At 43.2% G+C, this 22,489-nt stretch overlaps 1 protein-coding gene and 1 non-coding gene across 2 annotated transcripts in view; both read left to right on the top strand.

Moving 5' to 3' along the window:
- The first annotated feature begins 263 nt into the window (after positions 1–263).
- Positions 264–22,489, top strand: part of Exoc4 (exocyst complex component 4) — an 810,377-nt gene continuing 788,151 nt past the window's right edge. The window contains exon 1 of the mRNA XM_076566558.1: positions 264–327. The gene's annotated coding sequence lies outside the window, so the exon portion shown is untranslated. The remainder of the gene's footprint in view (positions 328–22,489) is intronic.
- Positions 14,045–14,170, top strand: LOC143272584 (small nucleolar RNA SNORA23). The gene has a single exon (XR_013050261.1). It is a non-coding gene; the product is annotated as a small nucleolar RNA SNORA23 (small nucleolar RNA).

The following is a 22,489-nucleotide window of genomic DNA, read 5'->3' as shown; positions in this document are numbered from 1 at the left end:
TTATTCAGTTCGAGCCGCATCATCCCTGAGACATGATGGTGAAGGTTGGAGTGAGTAGATCTGGTCCTATAGGCCCCTGGTTATCAGGGCTGTTTCCAGCTTTAGCAAAGTGTGCATTATAACCACCAACGACCCTTTCATTGACCTCAGTTACATGGTTTTCATATTCCAGCACAATCCCACTATGACATGTTTTATATCACAGACAAGACTGAGGCTGTCTCCCTCTTCCATCAGGCTGATCCTGCCAACATCAAGTGGGGTGATGTTTGTGTTCAGGACAGCGTGGAGTCATCAGTGTCTTCACCACCATGGATAAGGGTGAAGGTAGGAGGGCCATCATCTCTGCCCATTTTGCTGATGTTTCTATGACAAGAGTGAATCCTATGAAGGTATCTTCCTAAGGAGGATCAGCAATGACTCCTGTACCACCAACTTAGTCCCCTTGGCCAAGGTCATACAAGACAATGTGGGTGTCATGAAGGGTTTCATGACTACAGTTCATAGATGGCATCACTTTCACCAATAAATCTATGAACTGCCCCTCTAGGGAAATGGCCTGATGGCTGTGGTCAAAGTATCACCTCTGCATCTACTGTATCACTAAAGCTGTGGATTGCTTGGAAGGTTCACTGACATGGCCTTCTGTGTCCCCACCCACCATATGCCCTCAAAATTGACTAGTCACCTGTCAATTTTGTCAAAATTGTCAATAATAATGGCATTGAGAAGGCAATAATATTGGCATTAAAAAGCCACCTAACCGGATGTGGTGGCACACACCTTTAATCCCAGCACTTGAGAGGCAGAGGCAATTGGATCTCTGAGTTAGAGGCCAGCCTGCTCTACAGAGTGAGTTCCAGGACAGCCAGAGCTACACCGAGAAACCCAGTCTTGAAAACCAAGTAAAAAAAAAGAAAAGAAAAGAAAGGCCACCTGTGGTTGTGGTGGTTTGAAAGAAAATGGCCCCCAAAAGGAAGTGGCACTATTAGGAGGTGTGGCTTTGTTAGGGTAGGTGTAGTCTTTTTTGGGGAAATATGTCACTGTAGGGGTGGGCTTTGAGGTCTCCTATGCTCAAGCTATTCCCAGTGAGACAGACCACTTCTTGTTGCCCAAAAGATGTAGGACTCTCAGCTATTTCTCCAGTACTATGTCTGTCTGCACACTGCCATGTTCCTTGCCATGATGATAATGGACTAAACCTCTAAAACTGTAAGCCACCATGTCAATTAAATGTTTCCTTTATAATAGTTACTGTGGTCATGGTGTCTCTTCACAGCAATAGAAACCCAAACTAAGACATCACCTGAAGGGTATCCTGGAGTACCTGGAGGACCAGGTTATCTCTTGAGACTTCAACAGTGACACCCAATCTTCTACTTTCAGTGTTCTTACTGGCATTGCCCTCAATAATCACATTGTCAAGCTAAATGTCTCTTCTTAAGCTGTCATCCCATGTCCTGGTGTGACTGTTGGTTTGACTCTAGTGAACAAGGTGGTTCACATGGCCATATGGCCTCCAAGGAGTCAGAGTACTTGGATTACCCACCCACCCTAGCAAAAATACAAGGGGAAGAGCATGGCCTCAGCTCCTGGGAGGCCCTGCATCAACTCAGGGCCCAAATGTGGTAACAATCTCCCTCTTACAGCTTCCACTTCAGACCCACTGAAGTGTGGGGCTTAGGGAACCCTGTTTTGTCACAAAACAAAAGAAAAATAAACACTTTTCCATTGAGGTTCTGCAAATAGAAAACAAAACAAGAGTCTTTTAATATCGCACAGTAAGAATCTAATCTATGATCTCACTAAACGTAGATGACTTTAACATTAGACACGGGAAGTAGCTAGTACAAATGCTGTATCTCACGGGAACATAAGAGGTGATTACGTCTTGCACATAACTGTTCATCATATTTATCACAATAATAGCTACTTTTAAAAATCTGCTCTTGATGGGCTGGAGTGATGGTCCATCAGTTAACAGCACATGTTGCTCTTACGGGGGATCAGAATTCAGTTCTCAGCACCCACATGGTAGCTCGTAACTACCTATAACTTCAGCTTCCAGGTGATCTGGTGCCTCTGGCCCCCTTGGGCACCTGCACGCACTTGCACATCCTCCAACAAACAAATACACATAGACATAAAATAACAAAATAATGAAAATAAATCTTTAAAACAGTCTGTTACTTGAGCTCACATGTGTAATTACAGCACTTGGAAGGCAGAGACAGGAGGATCACTGAAGCTTGAGGGCCAGCTTGCCTGGCACACACAGCAGTCAAAAAGACTGCTGAGGACTGACATATAATGTCCTCTGACTTCCATACATACAGGATGGCATGGGTACAGCTTCATACACACACACACACACACACACACACACACACACACACACACACACACACACACACACACACTTATACCAAAGAAGGAAATTCAAGGATTCTTAAATATTATTTAAGCAATCTTTAATAATTCTTGGCTTTTAAAATGCATCAACACTAAAATTACAAATTAGTGAGAAGAGTAGCCACAAATTGTCTCGGTAGTCAAAAACTGTTAGACATATCAAGGCAAAATGTGTAGCCTAAATACATCTATTAGAAAATGAGAAAGATTAAATAAATGAGCTATTCAATCATATTAAATAAATGAGGGATGAGGGTTAAGAGGGGTTTAAGAGCTCTGGCTGTTCTTCCAGAGGACCCAGGATCAATCCCCAGCACTCACATGGCGGCTCACAATTGTCTGTAACTCCAGTTTCAGGAGATCAGACAACCCCTTCTGGCTTCCGTGGGCACCAGACACACATGCAGTACACAGACATGCATGCAAGAAAAACACCTATACACAAAATAAAAATAATTAATTCTAAAAAAGAATTGCAGCAGACTTTTAAAAAATAAATGAACTAGTCATTCACCATAGAAAACTTGGATAGAACAAAAAAAAATAGAGGAAAAATAGGAAAATAAAAGTAGAATTTTGGCTTCTTCTTCTTCTTTGGGAAAACACCAAATGGTAGATGACGCTGGTGCTGGGGTGGAATGAGGGTGGGAGGTGGCAAGATTAGGAGGCTTCTGCGGAGGATTTGGCAGTGGTTTTAGGGGTGACAGTTGTGATGAAGGCTGCAGCCATGGTCCAGGCTTTGGGGCTCAGTGGGGGTGAAGCTAAAGACAAGGAGTGGATCCCTATCACCAAGCTAGACTGTCTGATCAAGGACATGAAGATCAAGTCCCTGGAGGAGTCTACCTGTCCTCACTGCCCATTAAGGAATCCAAAATTATTGATTTTTCCCTGGGGACATCCCTAAAGGACGAGGTTCTAAAGATCTTGCCAGTGCAGAAGCAGACTGGGCAGCAGACCAGGCTTAAGGCTTTTTTTGTTGTTGTTGTTGCTATTGGGGACTACAAGGTCATGTTGGTCTTGGTATTAAATGCTCCAAGGAGGTAGCCACTGCCATCTGAGGGGCCATCATCTTGGCCAAGCTTTCCATCTCTGAATGAAGAGGCTACTGGGGGAACAAGATTGTCACAGCCCCACACTATTTTGTGCAAAGTGACAGGCTGCTGTGGCCCTGTGTTGGTACGTCTCATCCCTGCCCCCAGAGGCACTACCCCTGAGCCCAAGAAGCTACCGATGGTGGCCGGTATGGAAGACCGCTGCACGTCAGCCAGGGGCTGCACTGCCACCCTGAGCACCTTTGCCAAGGCCACCGTTAATGCCATCTCCAAGACCTACAGCTACTTGTCCTGCTCCCCGCCTCCATCCCCCCCCCAAGACCTCTGGAAAGAAAATGTATTCACCAAATCTCCTCATCAGGAATTCACTGGCCATCTTGTGAAACCCCACACCAGAGTTTCAGTTCAGAGGATTGAGGCTCCAGTTGTGGTTACCACATAAAGGTTTTTATACAAGAGAAATAAAGTGAATTCAGTCTGCAAAAAAAAAAAAAAAAAAAAAAAAAGTAGGAATTTGATGAAACATAAAATATGGCCTGGTCAATAAAAAAAAACAACACCTGAATTATTTTAAAAGAATAAAATAAATATAAATATCATTAAATTAAAACAATTTTGGAAGTTCTTTTAAACATAAAAGAGGAAAAAGTAGCAGCTAGGCATGTAGTTCAGTGGTAGAATGCTTTCCTAGAAGACATGAAGCCCTGGGTTCAATCCCCACCACCCCATAAATCAGGAGTGGTGTCACCCATCTGTAATGTCAGTACTCAGAAGACAGAGGCAGGAGGATAAGAAGCTCAAGATTATCCTTGGGCACTCAGTGAGTTCAAAGTTACCCCAGGGTACTTGAGGCTATCTGGAGGGGAGGAGATGGGGAGAAAACAGGGGTTTTCCCTAAGGAAAAAGAGTGAATAAACTAAAGTTTTAGCAATGGGTTTTAAAATTAAAATAGATTGTATAAATTTTATAGCATTGTATTTGAAAATATTGATTAAATTGATTATTTTCCAGGGAAATATAAAATTTTCCTATTGACTTGAGTAGACAGAAAAGGTGAAAAAACTGAATAATTCAATACCTATAAAAATAATTTAACAGGCAATCAAATATCTATTGTTTAAACGTTACAGTCACAGACAATTTATAGGCAAGTTCTGTCAAACATTCGAGAAATAGATAATTCTGACTTCATATAAATTATTTCAGAAATAGAGAAAAGATGGAAAGCCTCCCAACTTGTTACACAGACAGATAGAGCAAGAAAAATCACAGAGCCAGGAGTGCAAATGACTATGCTAAATAATATATTACCAAGAAAATGTCCACTCCCACCCTGCATGATTTAGTCCCAGGAATGTAGGATAAAGCAACATTTGGAGACCTTTTCTTGTAATTCTCTACATTAACAAATGAGGAAATTGAAGTTGACATTGATTTATGCTTTTCAAGGTCTTCTCAAATTCAACCCTTGTTTCTGATTAACATATAAAACCCCTCATGCTAAAATAGAGAAGAAAAAATATTCCCTGAATGTGGCAAAGGATGACTGCCATAAATTTAGAATGAACAATGGAGCTTTGGGGACACTACTATATCCCACAGGTTCAGGACAACCACAGCTAAGTCACTCAGCATTCTGCTAGAACTTGAAGCCAAAACAGAATATATTTATGTGGAATTGGTGGGTCATAGTCTATGTTCATTTTTTTTCAAATTTATTTTATTTGTTCTTTGACATTTTCAAACACGTTATAATACAATGCATCTTGATTGTACCCAACTCCAACTTGCTCTTCTCACTCCCCTCCTAAACACCCCCAGTGAGTCCCCTTTCAACATCCTCTACCTTTTTTTCTTTTTCTTTTTCTTTTTTCTTTTTTTTTTTTTGTAACCAGCTAGTGGCCCTGCTAGAATGTTAAAGGATCTGGTGGACTTGATCTTGTACAGGCCTCATACAGATAACCACAGCTGCAGTGAGTTGGCCATGTCTTGGTCCAGAAGACAGCATTTCATGGTGCTTTCCATGCCCGGCCTTTTAAAGCTTTACCAATTCATTTACTGCTCTCCACCCGCTCTTCTAAGAAGTGCAGTTCGTGGTTATAAACGACAGGATGGTGTGTCCTTTTGTTCGTCCCTCTCACTGTTTTGGTATGATTCCCAAGAGGAGAAAGGTAAGTAGGTGTGCTATCCAGGGTCCTAAGAGGAAACTCAGGGCACAGGGTTATTTTTTTTGTTGTTGTTGTTTTTTTGTTTTTTGTTGTTGTTGTTGCTGTTGGTTGGTTGGTTGGTTGGTTTGGTTTGTTTTTCGAGACAGGGTTTCTCTGTGTAGTTTTGCACCTTTCCTGGAACTCACTCTGTAGCCCAGCCTGGCCTCAAACTCACAGACATCTGCCTGCCTCTGCCTCCCAAGAGCTGGGATTAAAGGCGTGCATCACCCCCACCTGGCTCAGGGCAGAGTTCTAAATTAGGATGATTTGAGGAACATTCATCCAATTGATGGGCTATTTACAAACGTCTGAGCTGGACACAGGGGATTGTGGAAGTTTCTGCACTGCTGGGGCTTCAGCTGAGCTGTTACTCACTGAGCCCTGAGCCAGAAAAGGAAAAAAGGAAGGTGATGGGATTCAGAAGAGGTGAGCAGAGGAAGCCATCTTGAGAGGGAACCAGAAACCTGTGAGCTGGCTCCAGAGGGGACTACCAGCACTCCTCCTCATTCTGCTTCTCTCTTGTATCCTGCGAGTGAGGCCAGAGGCCTCACAAATGGTACTCCACCAAACCGGGACTGGGGAGCCCACTGATGGCTCTCTACACACATACATTTTGCTATGGTTTAAATGTGCTTTGTGCTGCAGAATTTCATGTTTTGGAAGCTTGAATCCCAACATATGGTGTTAGAGTAGTAGAAACATTAGGAAATGGAGCCTAATGGCAGATGATTAGATCATGAGGTCCATTACCTAGGGGTTTGCAGAGTGGGTTGAGGTCTCTTACAGGACTAGATTGAGTTTCTGAGGAGCAGGTTGTTATGAAGCAGGGCTACACAAGCACTAGCCCTTAATGGGTGTGGCCTATTCCTTTCTTTTGTTTCTCTACCATGTTAGGACCTAGCCAGAGGACCCTTCCAGGATGTGCATGGACCTCCAGCCACCAGAATTATGAACCAGACTTATCTCTTGACTTGATAAGCTACCAAGCTTATAGTATCAGAAAACAGACCAAGACACATTTTCCAGGAGGCAGCAAGCAGGGCAGAAAGAGTAGTTCTGGACTGTGAAATAGAAAATATTTGGCACCAGGGTAGAAATCTCTTCTAGAAATATTAGAACTAGAAGTTTAGACCACTGGCTTTAAATGTTCACTCTCATTTGACACCTAAATTAATGTTATTAAGTCCTAAATTTATATCTCAAGCCAGACTTCTTAGAGTATGGATTTGTATCTTAAACCAGCTACTTAATCGCTTCACTTGAATGACTGACATTTTGAACATAAAATGTTGAAGACATAATTCTTGATGTTTTTACCCCCAAATGTGTGCCTCCTCAGCCTTTCAGAATTAGCAAGAGCTCTGCTGGCTTCCCTGTTGTTCAAGTTAAAAGTTAAAAAAAAAAAAAAAACCACCATTGATTTTTCTCATTCTCTCACTTGTTACTTATGATAGCCTCAAACTGTGTCTTAGGTCATTCTATTTTCTTTTGTTGTGTTTGTGTGTGAGGTTTGCGGGGTGGGAAAGGAGAGGGAGAGAATACAGAAACAAAAACGTTCTAACATCCAGGAATCTGCCTACTGCCATTACCACTATCTAGACTTGACAACTGATCAAGATTGGATTCAGTGTTAAGAATTGTACCAGAGTACCATGAAGGGGGCTTGAAGGCTGAGATGCAGATTGGAAGGATAGAAAGTTATAGACCGTGATGCAGCACATTCTTTTGGTACTTTGAGTTTGTTGGAAACTGTCATTGACACAAGTTGTCTTAGTTAGAGTTTCTATTGCCGTGAAGAGACACCACGACCATGGCAACACTTATAGGAGAAATCATTTAATTGGGGCTGGCTTACAGTTCAGAGGTTTTTCCCATTATCAACGTGGTGGGCATGGCGCCATGCAGGCAGACTTGGTGCTGAGGAAGGAGCTAAGAGTTCTACATGTTGATCTGCATGTTTCACTGGACATAGCTTGAGCATAGGAGACATCAAAGCCCATCCCCACAATGTCAAAGTTCCTCCAACAAGCCCACATCTACTCCAACAAGATCACACATCCTAATAATGCCAGTCCCTATGAACTTATGGGGGCCATTACATTTAAACTACCACACAAGCATTTAAGTGCAAGCAACATTTTAACAAGGTATAAATCTTTTAAAAGGGCATGGGAAATAATACAGGGAAGCTACAATACCAGTAAAGAGTGTGTGATTACGCTAACTCCCACTTGGGTCACTGAAGCAAATCATATCCAGAAGTTCAGGAAATGTATATGGAACATACACCTAATCGTGCCATCCAAGTGCAGCACCGTTGTTCAAGGACTGGTCTCAGGAATCAAGTAAAAACAGATAAAACATAGGGACACATGTAGCATGAATCTTGAAAGGTTTTATTAATAAAAACAAATCTGGATCTGGGTATTGGGGTGAATGCTGGAAGATCAAAGAAGCAGAACAAGCCACAGCCACCTCACCTGGCCAATTCCTCAGCTGATCCTGTTTCCTCAGACTGGAAGCCTGAGTCCTCATCCAGCATGAATCTCAGCTGAACTGTGCTGCTCAAAAGCCTGAAAGCTTAACCAGGCTCTAGTTCCTTGTCCTCACACCTTAAATACCTTTCTGCTTCCTGCCATCACTTCCTGGGATTGAAGGCATGTGTCAACTATGCCTGGCTGTTTCCAGTGTGGCTTTGAACTCACAGAGATCCAGACGGATTTCTGCCTTTGGAATGCTGGAATTAAAGGTGTGTGTGCCACCATTTTCTGGCCTCTATGCCCATCTAGTGGCTGTTCTTTTCTCTGACCTCAGATAAGTTTATTAGGGTGTATAATATTTTGGGGAGCACAGACACATTTGGATTCTTATTCCTCAAAACAATGGAAATCAAGGTATTTTAACATGGAGATCTCATCTGGCTCACATTTTAAATTTTTAAAAATTAAAGTAAATTTAAATTAGATTTTTAAATTTTTTTTCTGCCTATGGTGCAGCAAGCAAATGGTAGAAAAGCATGAGTTGACACAGTGGAAATGAGAAGATACTCTAAGTGTCCAATTGGGTAAACCAAAGTGAACTAGACATGGGGTAATCTAGTAGCCAAATGTGGTAGCACACATTTACCCAGCACAGGGAAGGCCTGAGAGAGGCAGCCTCGCCCAATGTGGCAGTTTGAGAGAACTTGGCCTCCAAAGGGAGTGGCACTATGAGGAGGTGTGGCCTTGTTGAAGTAGGTGTGGCCTTGTTGAAGTAGGTGTGGCCTTGTTGGAGGAATGTGTCACTGTGAAGGCAGGCTATGAGGTCTCAGATAAGCTCAAGCTTTGCTCAGTGTGATATTGAGTCCACTTCCTGTTATCTTCTGATAAAAATGTAGCCAGCACCATGTCTGCCTGCACACCACCATGCTCCGCATCTTGATAATAATGGACTGAACCTTTGAACTGTAAGCTGCCACCTCAATTAAATGTTTTCCTTTATAAGAGTTGTTGTGATGGGGCTAGAGAGTTGGCTCAGTGGTTAAGTGTTGGCTGCTCTTTCAGAGGACCTGGGTTCAATTCCTACCACCCACATGGCAGCTCACAACTGTCTATAACTCCTGTTCCAGGGTATCCAACACCATCACACAGACATATATTCAGGCAAACCACCAATGTACATAAAATACAAATAAATAAATTATAAAAATTATAAAAAACAAAAAAATGTTGTTTAAAAAAAAGAGTTGCCATGGTCATGGTGTATCTTCACAGCAATAGAAACCCTAATAGAAACCCAGTGAGAGTCAGATTCAAAAAAAGAAAAACATAGATGGTGCCTGAGGAATATCAACCAAGATTGACCTCTGGCCTCCATACATACATATGTACCCACACAAATACACACACCATGTCTCTATCTCTGTCTCTGTCTCTGTCTCTGTCTCTCTCTCTCTCTCTGTGTGTGTGTGTGTGTGTGTGTGTGTGTGTGTGTTTCTGATGTCTTTGATCTAAATCCTTCAATCAAGGCTAAGTTCAGGCAATAGTGTGTGTGTCATTGAGTGTGAATTTGGGGAAAGATGCACATGTGTGCTTGCCAGACTATGAGACCCCCCTCTGGCATGTGTTAGAAATTACTAAAGAAATCAGGTTTGGAGAAAGGGGATAATAGGAAATTACCTTTCAGAGAAACACTATTACGAGGGTTATAGGATCATGGCCATAGCCAGCCATAATGAGGCTCTGAAATACGAGAGTATTAAAAGAGATAGCTGCCACAACCCCTGGGGGTCCTGGAGAGAAAGAGACAGACTGTCTAGTTCCTGGAATATTGGAATTACTGGTATCAAACCAGGGCCATATATAATAGTAGGGACTTGTAGAGAAAGAGAGAAAGCCTCCAATTCCAGAGGACAAAGGTGTTTCTCAGGGGTGTGGGTGAGCTCCCTACCATGGAATCTAGCTGACCTACCCTATGTGCCAAGGCACTAGACAAAAATAAGGGTCTATTTCACAGTTCTCTTGCTTGCTCACAGCTGCCAGGGAGAAAGAGGCTGCAGGGCTGCAGCATGCTTTGTCAATTGCATACTCTTGTTGAGTTTCATCTGGTTTTGCTACGTTTTTGAGTGCTGGGATTAAAAGGGTGTTAGGATTAAAGGTGTATCCCACTATACCCAGCTGGCTGTGTATCCTTATTAATAACATTCCTTTCAGCTTATAATTGCAAAATATTTGTAGTTACTTTTTACAGTATGCCTATACTACTAAATATGGTCATACAATTTTTCTTGCCATTGCAAACAAAATATCTTTAAGCAAGAGAATTCCATTTACTCTATTAGCTCACCACTGTCCTCACCCACAATTTGTCACTCAGTTTATTCTGGAGGAAAAGGATCGGCCCCACCAACCCCTTGCTTCCTTGTGCATTATTATTAAAATTCAACTCAATTCATGGCCTCTCTGCAGGAATATTTTAAAGCCTTCAGTTCATTTCTGTGGATTAAAATTAAATAAGGGAATCAGTAAATCCGTGTAACTGTTTACATGCAAATTGCAACATGTCAGAACTCGATGCAATAGAGTGAAAGAGAATGGAGGTCAGTGTCAATGCCAGATCACTGGCTTTAAGTAGAATTCCTCTCTCCCTAGGATACCACTGTCAACAAATGTCATGAACCCAGGCAAGCTGTCAGTGTCAATCATGTGCTACATATTAAAGCTTAGCTCTTTCATTTTTAATAGAACTAGATGTTCTATTATTTTTGCTCATGTTGTGAGGGGGGTGTTGAGATACACAGCCAGTTTAAGCAGAAGTTTATTTAACAAAGCAAAGGAAACACTCTAAGGAGAGACTGGAGTGAGCTGCCCTATAAGGGTCCTGTATTTTTTAATGAATATTTATGAGGCAGGTGGCATATTGGTGAAGTAAGGTCACACTTTTTCCCTTCCAAATCATGGTGGACCAGATGTCTTTTTCAGGGTCTTTGTTCTCATGCTCCTCTGGAGAAGTCCACAAGAAGGGGAAGCACGTGCCCTGGCAACTTGGTTTTCACCCTGACAGGAGTGACTAATCTACAGCCTTGAGTAGGTTTAGTTTTCTGGGTTGCTTCCAGTTAAGTCCTTTTTGAGAATACTCAAGTCCCATGATCAGTCTAATGACTGTCAGCTAAGACATTTTTATTTTTAGGTTTGCTTATATTATTTTTATATGTGTGAGTATTTTGCCTTCATGTATATATGCACACCTCATGTGTGCAATGCTTGAGGAAGTCTCTGACTTCAGACAGGGCATCAGATCCCCTGGAAGTGGAGCCACAAATGCTTGTGAGCCACCATTTGGATGCAGACTATGAAACCCACATCTTCTTAAAGAGCAGCAAACATTTTTAACTGCAGAGCCATTTCTCCAGCCCTGACACTTGTTATTTATTTTAAAGATTTATTTATTTTTATTTTGTATCTATGGATGTGCACCATGTGTGTATTTGGTGTCCATGGAGGCTAGAAGAAAGCATTGGATCTCCTGGAACTGGAGTAACAGAAAATTGTGACCTGCCTGTGGGTGCTGGGAACTGAACCCAGGTCCTCTGCAAGAAAATAGTCAATACTCTTAACCATGGAGCCATCATTCCACCCCTTGTTAATTTTTTTTTTGTAGTTGAGGTTTTATAATGCAAATTAAGGCCAGGATTTTTAATAGACTGGCAAGCTAAACAAATAAGAAATAGTCCTTGGGCTGTCCATAGGTCCTCCTTCTCCTGGCTCCTCCATTAATGTCTATCTTTTACCTAGTACTCACACATGAATAGAAGATTTGGTTTTTGTGTGCATCTGTTCAACCTATGATCTAATCCTTCACTGGTACCAAATACTGACTGAATTAGTTACCTTACTTCTGTGACAAAGTAACATGTCAAAGGCACCTAAAGAAGGAGTTTATTTGACTCATGATTCCAGAGGACTAGATGTCCATAATGGCAGGAAAAGCATGGCAGTAGGAGCAGGAAGCTGAGAGATCTTGTCTCATCCACACCCACAGGAAGCAGAGTGTAAACTAGAAATGTAGCAAGGCTATAAACTCAAAATCCACCCCCAGTGAGGGACTTCCTCCAGCAGGCCTCCATGCCCAGAACCTCCCCAAACAACTCCATCAATTGGGGACCAAACCAAGAAGAGTTCAAATGCATGAGCCTATGGGGGCATTTGTCATTCAAACCATCACACTGACACATGATGTCAAGCGGGTGTGAGGGACCTCCAACAAGGGCTCCTGAGAGACATACTCTCTTTTTTCAGAGACAGAATTAGTGTATCTTGGGTTTGCAAAACAGCATGAAATGCAAGGGCTGTAAGAATACAAACAGGCATGATATTGGGAGGGAGACTAGAGAGCACTGGAGGGAGGTAATAGTGGGTGTATATGATCCATATGCATTGTATAAATGTCTGAAGCTTTCAAATAATAAAAAGTATTATTACATTTTTTTAAAGAAACAGATAGGAGACACAGTTTTTCTCCATGAAGCTGGAGAGGTGAGAGAACAAGAAGAATGCTTTAAAAACAAAAGAAAGCAAAATATAGCAGGAGGTCTCCGGGATGATGGATGTAGCCATCAGGGTTGTGGTGCTTTGTTAAAAGCAAAAATCCAAAAAGCTAGTAAGAGAAGGAAAGGAACTTCACAATCGTCTTTGAGTCCCCTAAAGTTCCTTGTCTGGGAAGATTTAGTCCAAGAATGAGGTAGTCACCCATCTCCTGCTTACCACCTAGAAATGTTTTCTCCCCCCTCCCCACGTATTTCATGCTGATCATTCAAATGCATATTTTTTTCTGCATGTTATAAAGTAATCTGTCACTTCTTTTGTGTTTTGATAGATGTTTTCTGGTGTTTAACTCCCGAGTACTTCTTTTCATACATCTGAAATGTTGTAATTTTCTAGAGACTCAAGGTAGCTTAAAAAAAAAAAAACCCTCATCCCTGTTTCTCCTGGATCATCATGTGATTCCTAAAGCAGAGTGGCCCTGGGAATGGAAAGGTCCCGTGATTTATGCCGGAGGTGGCACGTGATGTGCTTGATGAAGTTTCCTTAGCAGTCAACACTTTGGGACTAGTGGCTGAGGTCAAAGTGGAGGTAGAGAGAATATATTGATAGTATTTCTTTGAAAGAGCTCAAAGTCTGTATCAATTGTGGTCTTGCAAGAGGAAAAATATTCTTATAATCATGGCTCTTATCATTTTATAAAGTATTATTCATACCCTTTTTTTTTTCCATTAGAACTTCCCAGTGGCCTTCAGTAGAGATTATATGTATTTACTCTGGAAAGTGGCTCACCCAGTTTACACAAAGCTTGCTCCTGCAGTAAATATCACAGACACAGCAGGTCCCATTTTGTGTGATACATGACAAACAGCAGCAAGTGAGACAGATTTCCCACTTTTCATTTGCTTCATGTTTTCGCTGCCCCCTTCCTGCACCTGGTCCAGGTGGTGGCGGGTTAACAGTCCTAGTGTACTTTCTGCTTGGGTTGAGAAAACTCTTCATCAAAATGAAACCTCAGGGGCCTCCTAAGAAAACAGCAAGAGGGAGACAGATTCACCAGAGGATGTAAACCATGAAGATGACCACAAAGTGGGGCAGATGAGGTTGACTAGAAATCCCTAAGTTATAAAGCAGAAAAGATGGAGGCAGTACAGGAAGGCTGAGAAGAAAGTCACGATAAAGGAAACCCCAAATTTCAGATTATTGTTTCACCTCTTTGTTGGGTGTTAGGATAAATGAGCCACTATGCTGTCTTAGCATGATAGATCATATAAACTGGGGAAGCTTTGTTTTCTCTGAGCATTAATCAGTTTCTCTCTCTCTCTCTCTCTCTCTCTCTCTCTCTCTCTCTCTCTCTCTCGTGTGTGTGTGTGTGTGTGTGTGTGTGTGTGTGTGTGTGTGTTTGTATCTTTCTTACACACACACACACACACACACACACACACACACACACACACATTTAGGATTGTCCAATAAAATAAAGGATGGCCAGTAAAAGTTTGGCTTAGAGTTTTTAAAATCTAAGTATCTTGCAAGCAACACATGGAAAGCATTTATACTAGAAATCTCTTCATTGCTCTGACTTGCAGTTTAATTGAGTGCATTGTACTTTATTTATTGTATCTATCAACTCTAACCTAATTAGACTTCAGATCAAGCTCTGATAGCAAATGCAATCCAAGCGAAGCTGAGGAGAATGAGGGCATCCTCTCCTATTAGACTGGCCTTTATCAGAATGGCCATCTTCTTGTGTTCAGACCTGTATGTTAGTTGCAAATTAGTATCAGTGTCCAGCTGTAGTTACTCCGAGTTCACACTTCAGGTGATGGTCCCTGATGATCTGCAGATTCTGGGAAGAGCTTTCAAGCAGATGTATTATAGAATTATTCTCTTCTTCTGAAAATTACGGAAATGCTCAACCCATCCCGCTATGACCAAGATAACTTCCTGTGCTAAGGTAGCAAACATGTCCAGTTAAATCTGAAAGTGAATTCAATGTCCATCTCTAGAAGGACCAAAGAACACCTGCTTGTGTAGGAAGTCATTATCGTCATTATGAAGGTCTTCCTGTAAATGCTACTCTTTGAACTTAAAGGGTTATCAAAGGATGTTTGTAGATGCTCCTTCCTGGCAGTGAGTTTATTTCAGTGAGACCATATCAAAAGGATCAAGTTCAGGTTGAACAAATGGCAGGAGGAAAGAACAAACGGTTCCCTAAACTACATCAGTTACATTTCCCTCTGCTTTATTCAATGCTCCCTTCTCTGGAGAACTATGAAATTAGACCCACTGAGGCAGTAAACCATCTTAGATAGCATGTGGAACAAAACTCCCATTCCCACACCCATCCACAAACGTGACCCTAGTAATAGCCCCTGTAGCCCACGTTAAAAGCTAAAAGAAAGTGTGATGGCTTTGTGTGCTATTGAGTATAGTTTGGGCACACACACACACACACACACACACACACACACACACACACTCACACACACACACACAGAAGTTTAAAAAAATGCTATGGAATGTATGAAACTTTGATTTTCTAAATATAACCTTCCTTAGGTTTTTAATTAAGGTAAAATTCACATAAGAGCATTTCAAAGTGGACAGGGTAGGGGTGGCAGGTGTGTTCCTGATGTGGAGCATCCTTTGTGTCTCCCCAGATATTTCCATGGCTCTTTCAACTACCCATTGAGCTGTTGTTCCCCATTCCCTCCTGCTCTGCCGGTCACCAATCTGATCTCTATAGCTGTGAACTTACCTATGCCTGCCATTCCACAAAACTGGAATCCTCTGCTGTCTTTTGTGTTCACTTTATGCAGCCTGACATGCTAGTAGGACATGCATTTTGTCGCACGAATCAGCACTTCATTGCTTTTTATAGCCGAATAATATTTTCCTTACATTTTAAGCTTCCATTTGTAACTCTTATTTTATTTCCCAGACAGCCAAAAATGTAATAATATCTTTTTATATTTTCTTCCTTTATTTTTGAGACGGTATCATATATCCTAGCCTAGACTTGAACTCACTGTGTGGCCAAGAATGACCTTGACCTTCTAATCCTCCTGCCTCTACATCCCCAGAGCTGAGACTCCAAGGGTGTGGCTATGTGCAATGCTGAGGAGCCCAGGGCTTCATGAATTCCAGAAAAGCACACCACCAACTGAGCTGAAATCCCAGGCCATTCTCCATGATTTTTAAAATGGACTTCTATTTAGCCCATGGTAACTCACTGAAATTCCTTTAACATTTCCAATTGTGCATAGGTTAAATGTATTCAATATTCTTTAATTCTTCAGTGAGCATCTTAAATGAAGTATAACTCAGAAGGAGACACAACTCCTTAGCTCCCAGTGGATCACCACAAGTGAACAGGCCTGTGTGGCTCCCACCAGCTCAGGAGAACCCGGCAACATCTCAGAAGCTTGCCCCCTTCCCTTTTTCCTGCTAAGGAATCCTCGGTTATCATTATGTCCTGAACATGGCTAACTTCCTGATATGTTCGACTTATCTCCTCATGCCCCCTGTAGTACTTTCCAAACACTTTTCTTACTTAACAAAATTCGGGGCTGCTGCTGAGGACAAGATTTGGGGAGAAGCTCTTATGGTGTCTGGGGACCCCTACCCCTACCCCCAGAACTCACCTTTCTCCCTGTACACACCAGAAGCAAATCCCTCGCTCTGCGCTGAAGAGACAGCACACTTCGCTCTTGGTGTAACAGAGCTGGAAGTGGAAGGAGGTGGCGCTGTGGATCAGCTATGGCTGAGTTCAGTTTAAAGATCAGCGGCTGCTAGCAGCTGTAGAATTGCCTGCAGTAGTGTGGGGAGTCCTTTCCTTATGGAAGCCCCTTGAGGTGTGTGGACAGGCTAGAGCTGGTGGTGGCAGAGGGATGGTGGGTGGCTAGATGACCACTCAGAGCACCCTTATGACATTGCTGTCAAGGTTTCCCAGGCCAGACCATGTAAACAGCTCTCCTTAGCAAGTATGCCTGGAGAAGGACAACTTCTGCTGAACTAGACTTCAATCACAGCAGCTGGATGAACAGGAGGCCCAGAGGCAGGATCAGTGTGGGAAAGTAGTTAGGAGCACAGGTGAGAAAAACCAGCAGGGGCCATGTGGTACAAAGCTTCCAAAGAAGGAAGTGAGTGTGCTGGTGTCCAACAGAAACCATTGGAGATGTGAGGCAACCTAACCATGACTCACCCTCTTCTCCTTTACCAGCGCTTTTATTTTCAGAGAAGGCTTCTGTCCTCCTTTGCTTTCTCTTGCTGTGATAAACACCAGGACCCAGAGCAACATGGAGAGGAAACACTGTATTTTACTTTGCAGTCCATCATTAAGGGACTGAAGCCAAGGTGGAAACTCAAGGGAGGAGCTGAAGCAAAGACCATGGGGGAACGCACTGCTTACTGGCTTGTTCCTCATGGCTCATTCTGCCTCCTTTTTCATACAACCCAAGACCACCTGCTCAAGAGCGGCACTGTCCACAGGAAGCTGGGGCTTCCTACATGGGTCATTGATCAAGAAGATGCCCCCACACAATTGCCTTCAGGCCAATCTGATGGAGGTACTTTCTAAGCTGAGGTTCCCTCTTCCCAGATGGTCCTAGCTGCTGTCAACTTGACAGAAAAACAACCAGCACACTTGTGACATGTATCACAGGCCCCCCTGATTTCTCACTCCCCCGACTGTGTAGAGAGGTCCATCGTCAGCCTTCCCACTGCAGAGTGGCTTGCCTACCCTGCTTCTGAGCCCTGCAAGGCAGAAGTCTTCACGGGACCTATAAGGACCTCCAAAACTAACTGTCCCGTCAGACATTCTAAGTAGTTTTAAATTACTGTGGTCAGCACAGTAGCCCTCAAAGGCACCACTATCCTGCCGCAACCAGACGGCTCAGTGGCTCAGATGGTTTGCTGCCCCACCAGGACTCAAATTCACAGTACCCACTTAAAAAGCTGGGTGTGGCAGCTCATGCCCCTGTAACCCTTGAACTAGAACCCTAGAGGAGGAGGAAGACAGAGACAGAATTGTCACTGGGGTTTAGTGGCTGCCAGCCTAGTAAGATACATTTCAGTGAGACACCCTGTTTCAAGAAAGTAAGTCAGAGAATAATAGAGAACAGGATATCATATATTTTCTTTTTTTTTTTTTGGTTTTTCGAGACAGGGTTTCTCTGTGTAGCTTTGCACCTTTCCTGGAACTCACTTGGTAGCCCAGGCTGGCCTCGAACTCACAGAGATCCGCCTGGCTCTGCCTCCCAAGTGCTGGGATTAAAGGCGTGCGCCACCACCGCCCGGCTCATATATTTTCTTTTGACCTCTGCTCATGCACATACACTACAAACACAAACATACACTCACAGTGACATACTCACACATTCATACCCATGTACACACTTTAACAGCCATACCCACTAACACATTTATGCACATACACACTCACATTCAAACACACATACTCATACACTCATATTCATACCTCATACTCACATACCCACTCACACCCACACATACGCTCACATACATTCACTCTCACAGTCTCACACACATTAATATGCACACACTCATACTCACACACACACTCACACCTACATTACACACCCTCACACACCGAGGAGCTCTATCCTTACTTTCCGTTGACAAATGGAGGAACTGAGACACACAGCGATCAAGCTGCTCATCAGTGTCACCACCCGCTCATCTCGGTCACCACCAGCCAGTATGTGGCAGAAACCAGATTCCCCACAAGACTGGCTGACGTTAGGGTTTATATTCTTACTTTTGTGGGGTTTTGTTTGTTTGATACTGTTGGAACTTGAACCCTAGAGCCCAACACATGACATGCCAGGCAAGATCTCTAGCCCTGAACTACACCCCCATTCCTGGGGCTCAGATTCTTAATTTAGTCCATTTATACTTGCTCTTAAACTTGAGACTCCTTTTAAAAATGTTTTTATTGACTCTTTGTGACTTTCACATCATGCACTCCAATCCCATTCATCACCCCATCCCTCCATATCTGCCCTCTGCCTTTGCAACCTCCTCTCCCACTTTCCAAAAAAAATCTGAGTGGAAGCTGTCCTATGTCCCAGTGTCACACAGTCCATCCTTTTGCCCAAGCAGCTTTACTTGCAAATGTTCACTGCAGTGACTCATTGGTCTGGTTCAAGGCCTCTGGCTTGTCCTCTACTATCAATGCTGGATCTTCACTGGGGCTCCTCTCCGATATCCTATTGTCCTGTGTTATGGAGATCCTGAAGCTTTGGTCCTGCAGGACAGGTCCCTTCACTCACCCCAATAGTTCACAGATGGGGTAAATGTTGGGGTGGGCCAATTCAAAGTCCTTGATCTAGGCCTGGTGGCCTAAGTCCTTGATCTAGGCTTGATCTAGGTGGTAGCTGAGTTGCTCAGCCACCCACTCTCTTGCACTGGAGCCACCAGGGCCAGCTCTGCTGTGCTACCCAGGAGAGGGGTGGGGACCGCTCTCCCACATGCTGCAGCTGGCAAGGGAAGCTTGGGACTGTTGACATCAAAGTTGGACTTAATGTTTGTTTGCAGCAGTGGAAATAAAAAAACAAGACTGTATGCAGGTTAGGTAAGCACTCTACCCCTGAACCACATTCCCAGCCCCCAAAGCTGCCTGTTTGCACATACCTGCAGATTTCCATGTTGCTTCTGCAAATCTGAGAAAAGGTGGTTTGTGTGTAAGTGCATGCGTGCATGTGTGCGTGTGTGTATGTGTGTGTATGTGTGTGTGCACCTTTTTGGTTGGTCCTGGGCAATTTCTCAGAGACAGCCCTGTCTTTCTCTGCCCTTGGCCTGTGCTTCAGGTCAGCCAGGTAACTCAACACTCATTGAGTGCCAATCACAGGGAAAGCAGTGGGAGGGTTTAAGATACACAAGACACCGCCCCCATGTGCTGTCCTTAGACCTCACCCAGGGTCAGGCACACTTACGGAGAGGAAGGTGGAACAGGACAGGAGCTCGTGAGAAAGGGAAACGCTGCTCCAGCCCCATGCTTGCTGTGTGCTTTATGCTGCACTCTCGCCTAGGGTAGCTGTGATACCATGGAGAGCTGATGCCTGCTTATGCCTGCTTTCCTACCCAGAAAAATGGAACATTTTGCCACAGACTCCTGGAAGGGCTTGGTAGAGTAAAAGTGGTTTAAAATGTAAGGCAGAATAACAAATACTATTATCTGCACTCATAGCATCCTTTAGGGCTATTGCCTATAGACTGCCTTTGGGAAGGATTACTTACAATGAGAAATGCTTTATTATTATAATAGAGTACTCAATTATTTACTCTGATGAGAGGTGGAGGGGTTTCTAAATTCATTGTCTTAATTTAGAGGTGGGGAGAATGACTACAAATATAGGCCACCTATGGGTGCTGCATAATGTGGATGATATAGTGTGGTCATAATGGGAGTGTGATGCATCTTATTTATACAGTCTCTAGCTACAAAGAGTATATTAGGTATTTTGCAGCCAAGGCTCAGAAGCCTAAAACAAACAAGATTAAAATCAGCAATAAAGCAGATCAGAAGGAGCCAGTGAAATTCAGCAATAAATTTGATGCAAAACCAGTGTGATCTGCCTAAGGCCTTTTAGAATTTGCTTCAGGCCATCGCTTCTGTTTGCTTATTTTAGTGATATGGGGTAGAGGAGGTGGGGTTGACGCCTGTGAAGGAGAGCACAGAGCAATCCCAATGTTCTAGGGAAGGGCAGAATTTCTATGGCCCAAAGATCCTTGTGAAAACTGTACACACCTGCATGTGTGTGAGAAAGAGAGAGATAGAAAGCCTCCCACAGTCACCTACTCCAGTGTGAACTATGGTCATACTTAGCGTCAAGAAATTCTTCCTCTGTGTAACTCCTTTTTTTTCCCCTGGTTTTTCCATTAATTTTTTCCCCCCAGGCTGGCTCTCAATTTCCAATCTTCTTTCAGGACTTCTTGTAACCTTCAAATTCTGTCACACTGGACAGAAATAAGTGTATTGAGATCTAGTTCTGCAAAGCGCACAGCCTTTTGTTACTGACTCAGGACTGGAGAATCTGGACTTAACAGTGATAAGGGGTTAGTATCTCAGCATAATATATCAGGAAGGGGACACTTCGTTTCAGAAATTAAGAAAATAAAGATTTGTTTGTAAAGAAAAGCATTCGTTTTCCAAATTCAAATTTTGAAGAAGTGTTTCCCCAAACCCCTGGGAAAAACCATTATATTTGCTAATTTTCTTGCTCTAACAAATACAGATTAAGGAAGGGTTTAGTTTGGTTCACAGAGTGAGGGCCCGGGTTATCATGGTGAAGGAGTGTGGAACAGGTGGTCACATTGCTTCCACAGCCAGGAAGCCGGGAATGATGAATGCCGGTGCGTTTATTTTATCTTACTTCTGAGACAGGATTTTGTGATAGTTTAACGGTAGAAGGTAGCCTTGGCGGGTTGGAGCCAAGGGGCACCACAAAGTCACACCATGCAACAGAGCTCACGTGGGAGGTTTACTGGGGGAGAAGAGGTGCAGAGGCAACCTCTAAGTGAGAGAGGAAGAGAGTAGGGTGAGGAAGGCTTGAGCACATGCGCATAGGGAGCATGCTCTACTCAGTGGCAGCAGTAGTAACAGTGTCACATCTTGGCTGCTACTGATGACTCATGCTGCTAGGTCCCGGAGGGCAGGTCAGTGTAAATGCCTGAATGCTAACAGATCTCACTAAGTAGCTCAGCCTGGCCTGGAAGGCTCTCTGTAGATGAGGCTGGCCTGTGGCTCTTGAGTGCTGGGGTTAAAAGTGTGCACTACCACTCCTGGTTTTATTTTATCAAGTGTAATTAAAAATATTTTAAGCTGGGTGTGGTGGTGCACACCTTTAATCCCAGCACTGGAGAGTCCGAGGCAGGAGGATTTTTGTTTGAGGCCAATCTGGTCAACAAATTGACTTCCAGGATAGTCAAGGCTACACAGAAAAACCCTGTCTTGAAATAACAACAACAACAACAAAACAAAACAAAAAAAGGGTGTTTTTTTTGTTTGTTTGTTTATTTTAATTTTAAGTGTAGAGACAATTTTGCCTGCAAGTATGTGTCCACTTGCATGCCTGGTGCCCATGGAGGACAGAAGAGGGAGTCAGATCCCCTGGCATTAGAGTGAAATAGATGGTTGTTAGCTAACATGTAGGTGCTGGGCCTTGAACCCAGGTCGTCTGAGAGAGCAGCCAGTGCTCTTACAGGCTAAGCCATCTCTCCAGGCCCTATTTTACTTTTTATTCAGTCTGTAAATAAAATTTATTGATCTGTCATTCAAGGTGGGTCTTAGCACCTCAATTACTTCAGTGTAGAAACCTTTTCATAGACATGTGCAGAGGTTTATCCCCAAGATGAGTCTAGATTCCACCAACTTGACAACATTAACCATCAGAGCCTCACTCCATATGCTGAAGAAAGTGTTTCTGATGAAGTTGGTGCCTTGGTTCATGTGTTTCATGTCCTTGCTGCAAAAGCATTTATCTATCAAAGTATTGCTTCTAAGGACCAAAAAAGACCTATTTATGTGGAAATTCTGCGTCTCTACCGTGTATTCTAAACATTCATCACAGGCTGCCTGCTCGACTGCAGTAGGTGTGTGGTAGGTGACAGCACTTCTCTCCGTCTCCTCAGAACAAATGGCCATCCTTGCTCTCTTTGGCCCTGTGTTTAGCTTTGGCAAAATCCATGTTGCCTATATGGTGGCCATCCCAGAGCTATGATCCCTGTCGTGTTGTAGGAATTCAGCACAGTTGCTGTATCTGGGGTAGACATT

Source organism: Peromyscus maniculatus, chromosome 3 (genome assembly GCF_049852395.1).
Source record: "Peromyscus maniculatus bairdii isolate BWxNUB_F1_BW_parent chromosome 3, HU_Pman_BW_mat_3.1, whole genome shotgun sequence".
NCBI classification, from domain to species: domain Eukaryota; kingdom Metazoa; phylum Chordata; class Mammalia; order Rodentia; family Cricetidae; genus Peromyscus; species Peromyscus maniculatus.
The sequence above is the reverse complement of the archived record's forward strand: the minus strand, read 5'-3'. Positions and strand labels throughout refer to the sequence as shown.